The following is an 11,324-nucleotide window of genomic DNA, read 5'->3' as shown; positions in this document are numbered from 1 at the left end:
AGTTATATTTATCCTCTGATGTTATATTCATTGCAACTGAGGCTCCATTGGCCATCCAAGAAAGGATCAATCAAGATGCAGTATCCAGTCCCCGCAAAAAAAAAGAAAAAAGAAAAAGTAAAGAAATATGCAGTATCTAGTTATTTGGACGATCATATCCAAACTTTAATTTCAGAAGCATGTACTTATCAAATATATATAACTAAATAGTACAATTTTTGTTTTAATAACATAAACTCTAAAAAAATATATAGCAAATACCTCAATTATTTATGAAAGTAGTAAAACATAGTTGTCAGGGTTATGGATACCACATACCTAATAGTAGTTGACTAAATCTCAGCAGGACCCACCACATACCATGTCCTATACGGAAACAACCTGCAGATATAGGAGGAGTTGCGGATAAGGAAAGACAACCAGAGTTCTACATGGAAACGACGAGGACTACTCGGATTGTATCCATATTGGTTTCCCTAGTTCTACTTGGATAAGAGGACACCTATGGGTATAAATACAAGGCCTCCTAGGAGGAGAGGGGACACGATCAACACACACCCACCATAGAAAACACGGAACAATAGATCAAGACATAAGATCAACATACAAGCCTACATACGCCAAGACAAGCCGACAGATATCGACATCAGAGATATGCCTGGATCGGCCCTATCCGGTACCTACAGAGGCCGGCCGTAGGGATCTCGCGCTGTCTCTGATTTTGCCGGGTACGAACTCGAGGAGGAAGACTACCCTGTTGTCGACTACGAGTCAGACCTTCAGACCGCCATGTCGACAACAGTTAGATAGGCTACCCCAAATATTGTACTGGTGTGATTATGATGAATAAGAGCAACGACCGGCTTCGGCCAACAAGATGTAGGGTTATTACCTGACAATTCAGGAGCCCGAACCTGTATAAAAATCCTCGTCTTTGTCTCTTTTACTTCAGTCTCGCATATATCCTAGTACCAACGATCCCCATACTATACAAATACCGGAATCGTGACATCAAACGTCGACAATAGTAGTGGGCTATGGGCTTTTGATCACAACAGAGCATCATGATTCTTCATTATCTGGCAGAGGGAATAAAGCAAGTATTAGAAGAACACCACCTGAAGGCAATAGAAATTAATAATAACTATATAACGTACAACTGAATAAGCAGTATTGGCAGCAAAAATCATTAACCTTTTCCATTTAGCAATTAGTAAGTAATGACAGATGGCTGAAATACAGAGATCAACTGCATTGATCTGAAGCATGCAGCAATCATGCAATTGTAGTGTTACCTTCTGCTCGCTCCACACACGCCCTGCGTTAACTCCAGCCCCAAGTCTGTTTATCAGTTCCTTTGTCTGCTCAATCTCCTCCTGCTGCTTCTCCCATGTGGCATACTGAGTCTCCACCCAAATTGCCTTCGCCAAAACGTATTCTGAATAGTTTGCCTTGTGTGTTTTGGACATGCCGAATACAGTTTCCACTATCTTGGTACACAAACTGATCCAGGAAAGCCGTCATGAGAAAGACCATTGGCACTTCCTGCGTCTTGAGGTGGCTCTCCAGCCACACAATCGTATCCAAATCGACATGATTGATCAGCTCATCGAGCAGCACCAAATCAGGATCCTGCGTACAATCAGTTACAGCATTGTAAATGCACACAGAAACTAAAAACCACAATTCATCACCAATTGGCAATAATAATATATCATTCCTTACTCCCTCTCCATCACAATTACACATAACTAAATTATACCTCTATCCTGTTGCATCAATTGATTGATACATGTAAAGCTCAATTTTCTTTTTTATCTGTACCAGTGTACCTAAAGAAGAATCTTGCCGAGCGACATCCTCATCTGCCACCGCTGGAGGCGACGAGGCGGTCGGTGTCCTGGGGGGCGAACCCGAGCCTGGGCATGAGCTTCTGGATCTTGACCTCGACATCCTGCGACCGCCGCTGTAGCAGGTCGAGCTCGTCGAGGAGCCTCCCCAGGTCCATGTCCTCGGTGGCACCCTCCAGCGCGGCCTGCACCTTCTCCAGGCGAGACCTCACCTCCATCTCCTCCTCGAATGCGGCGAGGAACTCCTCTCTGATGGTGAGCAACGCGCAGACCTCGAACTCCTGGCTGAGAGAGGCGATCCTCACGTTTTTCTTGGCCTTGACGACATTGCCGGTGTCGGGGTCCTCCAGCCCCGCGGCGATGCGGAGATGGGTCGTCTTGCCGGCGCTGTTGACGCTGACGAGCCTGACTTTCTCCCCACGCTGCACCTCCCAAGAAACGTCCTTGAGTACGGTCACCCCCTTTAGGACTTCGAGATGCTCTCCAGTCGAAAATTATAATCATTTACATCTATCTAAAGGTGGATATATTTTGTATATTATTTGATCCACATCTGAGTTCACCAAAATAAAGTTCAAACTCATGTGAAGCTAACAAGTTTTAGTTTGATTCATTTTAGTTCTGTAGTTAGATTATGCTGTATGTTAATTATTCTTTATACAAAATTTTAGAGATTTTTTCTTGTACTGTAAGTGTATCTTTTGAATCTACAAAATAAAAGAGAATAAATTTTATGAGTTTACTGGAACTTTGTTCATCTAAAATGGAGCTAGGATGAACATTTTATGCATTTCTAAAGTTTGTATAATTTTCAGTTCAGCAAATAATGCTTTAGATATTTTCTTGGTATTTATCCAGAATTTAAACAAATGGGTCCACTGGTCAGTGACCTGCTAATATGCAGAAAGGCTCTTGAGATTTCTAGGAATCAACCCGCAGTCCTGTGACTGTTCTCTATGTGAGCAAACTTTTATAAATTAGTGCCTAGAGTTTTGATTCTTCTCAGAAGAGGTCCCTGCGACCTGGACAAGGGTGGCATCGATGGCCGGCGGCCATATTTGGGTTCGCCAGTGGCGAACGGTGGCCGATCTCGCCGTGTTTCCAAAATATAAAATGTAACTAAGGTTCTTACGCACCCGTTGTTAGTTGAATCACGGCTGATAATGTATCACGATGTCTGCGAGACAAGATCGACCAAACGATGATCACGAACAGCGCGCACGTACACCATGCAAAATCACCGCGCGCGTGTGCATTAGCGGATAGCTGAACGTAGTCAGCATGTACAGGCAGTGCTCACGTGCGAAACCAAGATTTTAGTACCATATGGGAAAATTATGTTGGTTGAGGCCCGCATAAAAGAGGAGGCGCGAGCGCTCCTCCCGCCGAGCTCGGTGGTGCGGGCTTTGTAACCCCAGCTGCGGGGGGCGGGAGTTTGGTAGGTTTCGGCCGTTTGGGGATCGAGGTAGGCATTATCTCTCCAACCGGGGTGCCTGTACTTGGGTGCCTAGCATACTTATATGCTGCTTGCTAGGGCGGGTCAAACGGCGTCCCAAACCGGAGATGGATTCTAATAGCTCGAGTGAACGTCCACCTGCTTATTGCATGTTAACTAAATGGCTATGAAAAATTTTCAAAAAAATTGGTAAGATAGATCAATATGTAATATATCACTCCACAAACAAACATGCAAGTTAAAATTCAACTTCTACAGATTGTAACAAAAATAACAAGCTATGAAAAATTTTCAAAAAAATTGGCAAGATAGATCAATATGTAACATATCACTCCACAAACATGCAAGTTAAAATTCAACTTCTACAGATTGTAATAAAAATAACAAACAAAACTCAAATTACTATATGTATATTTATAGTTAAATTTGATCTAACTTATTCATATTTTTTCAATTTTTTTCATAACCATTTAGATGACATGCAATAAACGGGTGGATATCCACTCGAGCTGTTAAAATAGTTTCCCGTCCCACACCTGCCAACTCTCTTTTTTTTTTGTTATTTTCTGATAAGGCGAATCCGACCGTGCGCGGTGGCGTGGCGCCGGAGTGGATCAGGAACACGAGGGAGCGGCGTTGATGGCAGCGGCGGTGGTGGGCGGACACCGAGAGGCGCTGTACTCGCCGCGCGCGTGGAGCTCGTCCACGGGCTGCGGATGGAGGCCACGAGCCCGTTCAGCGCGTGCAGCGGCGCCGGCGAGGCGGACGCGGAGGCGACCAGCGCGCCGACGGCGCGGCCCATCAGCACCGGATCAGTTGAAACAACCCACATCTGCCAACACACTCTCTTTTTTTTTTTTGTTATTTTCGCTTCTGATAAGGCCTTCTGATAAGGTGACGGTGGCGTGGCGCCGGAGGGGATAAGGCGGCTGCTGCTGCAACAACGCTGGCGCCTGGTGCCATGGGAGAAGAGACGCACGCATCGCCCGAGACCCCAAACACCTTCGACCAGCGCTCAAAGCGTGCGTATCTGCATGCGCTGCGTATGCGATGACGTAGCTGGATGGTCTCTCAACTTTTCGCCGTTGGTGGTGGTGACGGCGCTGGTGCGGGGAGGGCGGCTGCGGCGAAATCGAACACCCAGGTCGAGAACGCCATGCCGACGAAGAGCGCGCTTGTCCTTGTCTGAGCCACCGGAATCTTGCACGTAGGTTTTTCCCGGCCGTGCGCCTGTGCCGATTGTTGACGTTAGTCCTGGCTTGCTTCAGAAGTTTGGCTCGGTCGTGTGGAGCGGAGCGAGATGCCAGGAGGACGTCATCTTCTTCGGATCAAATAAACAGAAATAACAGATGCAATGCAGTTTGCGAGAGTTGCGTGGAGTGCGCGGTGTGCGTGTGTGTTCCAGAGTCCTGAAGAACCGGATCGTGGGATGGCACGATTTTTGGGCATAGAATTCGTTTTTCTGTTGAGTATATTTAGGAGAGTAGCTCCAATTTCCGTTTTGCAAGTTTACAGTTCAGTTCAATGAAAGAAACCAGAAAATTGCCCCACAATTCCTCTCTCATTTTCGCTACTCTGAAACTCTGCTTTTCTCTGTTTTGTATCCCGCTCTGAATTTATTCGTTTCCCTGTCTGTTGCCGTGCCAGACGCGCATAGTTTGCACGCGAGGTGTTCGATCCAGTGCATTGTCGCTAACAAGTGGTATCAGAGCTTCTTAGGTTGGGGGGGAGGGGGTGGATCTGACACTATGGCGTTGGTTCCGGTGACGGCGGATCCAGCGAGGGGGAGCTCGGGAAGCGTGTTCCTTTACCCTCAACTCACATCAACCAACTACACTAGTTGGGTGATACGGGTGCAGGCAATGATGGAAGATCAAGGCATATGGGAGGTGATCGAGCCAGCGGCCGGAGCGGCTGTCGACCCGAGGAAGGACAAGAAGGCAAAATCCCATCTTCTCCAGTCACTGCCGGAAGATCTCTTGATGCAGGTGGCAAAGAAGCGGACGGCGAAGGAGGTTTGGGACTGTCTCAAGACGAGGTTCGTCAGGGCAGACAGGGTGCGCGACGCGCGCCTGCAGACTATGAAAGGAGAATTCGCTAGCATGGTGATGGAGGCCGGGGAGTCGCTGGACCAGTACGCCGGCCGGATCACCACGATGGGGGTCCGGCACTCTGCCCTCGGCGCGACGTTGAACGACGCCGCCATGGTGAAGAAGCTGTTCGACACCGTCCCGGAGAAGTTCGTCAGCCTAGTCGCAGGGATCGAGAATTCTACAACGTCGACGACATGCCGTTCGAGGAGGCAGTGGGCCGCCTCAAGGCGTACGACGAGCGGGTGCGCAAGAAGAAAGCGGCGGCTGGCGGAGTGACCGCCGACGGCCAGGTGCTCCTTACTCAGGCCGAGTGGGAAGTGCGCTTCAAGAAAGGCGGGGGAGAAACCTCGTCGCCACAAAAGAACAAGCCCTCTAGTGATGGGGCGAATTGCGGCCAGGCCGGGCGCGGTCGTGGTAGGGGTCGCGGACACGGCGGAACGCAGAGCAGCGGTGGCGGCTCCGGCGGTGGTGGCTGCGACAAGAGCCACATCAAATGTTTCAACTGCGAAGAGTTCTGCCACTACTCAACGCAGTGCCCATATCCGAAGAAGAAGAAAGCTGAAGCCCATCTTGCGCAGACGGACGACACCGGTCCAGCTCTGCTCCTTGCGGTGACGGAGGCGGTGCAGAACGCGCCGGGGCAGGGCATGGACTGTGGGCTTGTCATGCACGAGGAGCGTGTATGGCCTCGCCTGATGCTGGCAGAGAAGAGAGCAACTGCTGGTGATCTGTGGTACTTGGATAATGGTGCTAGCAACCATATGACTGGGGATCGACGGAAGTTCTGGGAGCTGGACGAGACTGTTACAGGGGTGGTCAGATTCGGCGACGCCTCATCAGTGCAGATTATGGGGAAGGGTTCAATCCTTTTCGCATGCAAGAATGGTGACCAGTGGCTGCTTGATGACGTCTACTACATCCCCAGCCTCTGCTGGAACATGGTGAGCTTAGGGCAACTCACTGAAACTGGCCACCGAGTTGTGATGGATAATGATGACCTTGAGGTGTTCGACAAAAATCCCTGGCGTCTGGTGATGAAGGTGAGGAGAACCTCGAATTGTTTGTACCGGATTGAGTTGCAACTAGCGTCCCGGCTAGTCGATCCATCAAAACACTCCGGACAGACCGCGGTGGCGAGTTCCTGTCCGGCGAGTTCGCGCGGGTGTGCGATGAGGCTGGCATCGAGCGACATCTGACGGCGCCGTACTCACCGCAGCAGAACGGCGTTGTTGAATGCCGCAACAGATCGATGATGGCGATGGCGCGCTCCCTCCTGAAGGGAATGTCTGTTCCCGGCAGGATGTGGGGGGAGGCGGTGCGGCACGCCGTGTTCCTGCTCAACCTGCTGCCAACCAAGTCGATGGGTGAACGCACTCCGTTCGAGGCATGGACGGGGAAGAAGCCACACTTAGGACACTTGCGAGTGTTCGGGTGTACTGCGCATGCCAAGGTGACAACTCCAAATCTGAAGAAATTGGATGATCGGAGTGAGCAGTTCGTGTACCTTGGCATCGAGGAAGGGAGCAAGGCTCACCGGCTATTTGATCCACGACGCCGCCGAATCCATGTAAGTCGCGACGTTGTATTTGATGAAAACACACCTTGGCAGTGGAGTGCTGCTGTAGGAGAGGAGAATTCCATCGAGTTTGTGGTAGAGGAACCTGTTGGCGAGCAGCAGCCGGTGCCGGCAGAACAGTCTGCCACGGTACCGTTGTACCGGGCGCCGCCGGCAGGGAGGCGAGCCGACAAGGAGCCAGAAGTGGCGGAATAGCGAGGAACTTCTCCGGCAAGCCCAGTGACGTTCTCACCCACGTTGCCCAGCACGCCCACACCCGGCTTGACATCAACACACTCTGCCGAGGTGGAGGCGTCACCGAGCACGGCCGGCAGCGACGACGACCCGCTGCGGTACAGGAGTCTGGCGGGCATCGTGCTGGAGGCGCCACGCGTAGACTTGGTGGATGAAGAGGATGGTGAAGCACTGCTCGCAGAGACGGAGGAGCCGTCATCGTACCGCGAGGCCGCAGGGAGCCGGCGTGGGTCGACGCAATGCAGAAGGAGCTGGAGGCCATCGAGAAGAACTCAACGTGGTCGCTGTGCACATTGCCGGCGGGCCACAAAGCAATCGGACTCAAGTGGGTGTTCAAGTTAAAGAAAAACACTGCCGGGGAAGTAATCAAGCACAAGGCATGGCTGGTCGCAAAGGGCTATGTGCAGAGGCACGGTATAGACTTTGAAGAAGTGTTCGTGCCGGTGGCGAGGTTGGACACGGTGCATACCATACTTGCTATCGCAGCGGACCGAGGTTGGCAGGTGCATCACCTTGATGTCAAGTCAGCTTTTCTCAACGGGGAGCTAGAAGAAGAGGTGTATGTTGCCCAATCGGAGGGGTTCATTAAGAAGGGACAAGAGCACCTTGTGCTGAAATTGAGCAAGGCACTGTATTGGCTTGAGGCAGGCGCCACGGGCCTAGAACATTTGCTTGGACAAGAGTCTGAAGGAACTTGGGTTTGTGCGGTGCAAGCAAGAACAAGCCGTATACACCCGAGGTAGAGGAGCAGTAGCTGTGATTGTTGGCGTTTACGTCGATGATTTAATTGTGACAGGGGAGAATCCTACCAGGGTAGAAGCATTCAAGAAGCAAATGATGGGGGAGTTCGAGATGAGTGATCTAGGGCTTTTGAGTTATTATCTGGGAATTGAGGTTGGACAAGGTGTGAATGGAATCACACTTAAACAAACTGCCTATGCAAATAAGGTTCTGTCACAGTTCGGGATGTTGGACTGCAATTCGACCTCAGTTCCTGTTGATCCAAAGACACAGCTTCAGAAGGATGCAGATGGACACCCTGTTGAAGCGTGTGATCGGTGTGATCGGTTGTCTTTGGTATTTGCTGCATACAAGACCGGACCTATCATATGCTGTTGGAGTGGCGAGCAGATTCATGGAGCATCCCACCATGATGCACTTGAAGGCAGTGAAGCAAATTCTCAGGTATTTGAAGGGGACAATCGACTGTGGCCTTGTGTATACCGCAGGAAGTGGTGAGATCACAATCACGGGGTACACTGACAGCGATCTAGCCGGAGATGTTGATGATCGTCGGAGTACAGGAGGTATGGCGTTCTATATCAACAACAGTTTGGTGGCATGGAGCTCGCAGAAGCAGAAGACATTAGCTCTTTCTTCTTGTGAAGCAAAATTCATGGCAGCCACTGCGGCTGCCTGCCATGCACTTTGGCTAAGGGCATTGCTGGGAGAGCTACTCGGTGAGGAGCCATCTTCTTCGGATCAAATAAACAGAAATAACAGACGCAATGCAGTTTGCGAGAGTTGCGTGGAGTGCGCAGTGTGCGTGTGTGTTCCAGAGTCCTGAAGAACCGGATCGTGGGATGGCGCGATTTTTGGGCATAGGATTCGTTTTTCTGTTGAGTATATTTAGGAGAGTAGCTCCAATTTCCGTTTTGCAAGTTTACAGAAAATTGCCCCACAATTCCTCTCTCATTTTCGCTACTCTGAAACTCTGCTTTTCTCTGTTCTGAATCCCGCTCTGAATTTATTCGTTTCCCTGTCTGTTGCCGTGCCGGACGCGCACAGTTTGCATGTGTGGTGTTCGATCCAGTGCATTGTCGCTAACATCGATGTTCTCAAGAGTGAGCTTCCCTGAGAGAGGGATCTCGTTGGTCATGTTGTTTCTTGTGTCAACTAACATACTGATGTTCTACGCAACCAACCATGCCATGTTCGAGAGAAATGATTATGCGTAAGCTTATGTACTCTACATGTTTTTAAACATATATATATATATATATATATATATATATATATATATATATATATATATATATATATATATATATATATATATATATATATATATATATATATATATATATATATATATATATATATATATATATATATATATATATATATATCAGAATCAATCGAGCAGAAAAGTTTGATTGAGAGAGAGGGAAAGAGAGAACCAGAACTTGAACAGAACTGATTACCGATACCCCCATCGTTGGCTTGTTCATCCTGCTGAGCCATTTGTTCGAGTGCATGCATTTGGTGCGTTTTATTTGACGGAATAGCGTGGTTCGGTATTGCGCCATAATTTTATTATTTCCGCTAGCTCCTCTCAGATATTTGTAGTGAAGGATTTTCTCAACCGCAAAACCAGATATGCGGGGTCCCCTAACTGTACAAAACCGGTCATCCGAGGTCTTTCGGCGGTATTGACCCCGGTTTTGGTCTACGTGGCGGCTGAGACAGCGTGGGACCCATGTGGGCCCCACATGTCCGGATGCCAACTCATCACCTCTCTCTTATTTCCCCCTCTTCTCCCTTTCTCTCTCTTTCACTTTTCTCATGCCGGCGATGGGCGGCGCTGTGGGGAGGAGGCCGCCGGAGGGAGGGGAGAGGAGGTCCGGTGGCCGGCGTCGCGCCGACGGAGGAAATGCCGCCGTCCGCATCCTTGTTCTTCCTCCCATTATCATCATCCTTGTGGTCATCGGAGGGAGGCGGGACAACACACGGCAGGGCGAGGCGGCGTCGGCAGGCGAGCACGGTGGCGGAGAGGAGGCGGCGGCGGTGGCTGCGATGCGGGAGGGGAGGCCGGCGCCGACCCAGAAGCAAAAACCGAAGGCGACAGCGTGGGCGAGCGTGGAGGCAGAGGGGAACGGAACAAGACGGGGCGACGCGGCGCTGGCGACGTCGGGGCTCTTGGCATTTGCATCGACGGAGGGGAAGTCGGCTGCGGCGGAGACAAGCAGCGCCGCCGCCTACACGTCCTTGGGCGCCACGGTGGGCGGGCCCGGGAGCAGGTGCGCGAGGTCCGGTAAGTTGAGGGAAATGGGCTTTTATGGTGTGGAACAATGGAGACAGTTTGTTGCCTCGCCGTACATCTGCATCGGCGTCACCACCGTCGCAAAGTACAGGGCAGTCATCGGGAACGAGCTGCGCGTGGGCGGGTCGGGAGCGGCGCTGATGGCGGTGCGGGAGCTAGTTGCTCGGTGTCACCGAGAGCGGCTTCAGGGGAACCTACCAGAACGAACAACCCTCCTCCTCGCCCGCCGCCGCCGATGGCGGAGCACGAGGGAGCAGCGCTGATGGCGGCGGCGGCGGTGGGCGGACACCGGGAGGCGCTGTACTCGCCGCGCGCGTGGAGCTCGTCCATGGGCTACGGATGGCGGCCACGAGCCCGTTCAGCGCGTGCAGCGGCGTCGGCGAGGCGGACGCGGAGGCGACCAGCGCGCCGACGGCGCGCGCCCATCAGCACCGGATCAGGTGAGAGACAATGTATACATCTATCTTTTCTCTGAATCCTTCATCTCTGTTCAGTTCAACTCCATCTCTGAAAAGACTGAAACATTTTGTTGATTGGTAGGTATATTACTCATGTCAAAAGTGTCGATGCGTGTGATCGATAATCACAGTGTTTGTTGTGTGTTTGCATGATGATTGCCAATTTGCCATGCGTGAATGCGTGCAAGCTTGAGCCCGGGCCTGGTAATCACATGCCATGGTTGTCCTGTTCTTGTCTCAGCTCGTTGCTGCGTTTGGATTATGTTGGAAATATGATCACAATTTGGCATATTTTAATCCAAAATATTAAGACAATAAGTATGACTTTTGCAGGGAGTAAACTAGTGATCAAAGAGAGTAAACTACAGATCATGCTTAATATAGAATAAGCATAAGAATTTGTCACAACAGAATGCAATGAAACCATTGCACCTAACAAAAATATAGAAGAAAAGAACATGAACACAGTGAAAAACGAGTTATACCCTGAGAATGGCCCTCCGCTGGTGTTTGAGGCAGTATTGCCTCTGTTGGTGTTATCTCTAGGTGCACCGCCGTTGGTGTCATCTGTTGACATGATCACCGATCACCTGGAACAGGAGCTGAAGAAGTTG

The 11,324-nt window shown here is 50.5% G+C and overlaps 1 pseudogene; it reads right to left on the bottom strand.

The window, feature by feature from the left end:
• Positions 1-1,697: 1,697 nt before the first annotated feature.
• Positions 1,698-4,138, bottom strand: LOC107280927 (ABC transporter F family member 5-like; annotated as a pseudogene).
• Between the last annotated feature and the right edge of the window lie 7,186 nt (positions 4,139-11,324).

The sequence above is a fragment of the Oryza sativa genome, chromosome 5 (genome assembly GCF_034140825.1).
Source record: "Oryza sativa Japonica Group chromosome 5, ASM3414082v1".
NCBI classification, from domain to species: Eukaryota; Viridiplantae; Streptophyta; class Magnoliopsida; order Poales; family Poaceae; genus Oryza; species Oryza sativa.
The sequence above is the reverse complement of the archived record's forward strand: the minus strand, read 5'-3'. Positions and strand labels throughout refer to the sequence as shown.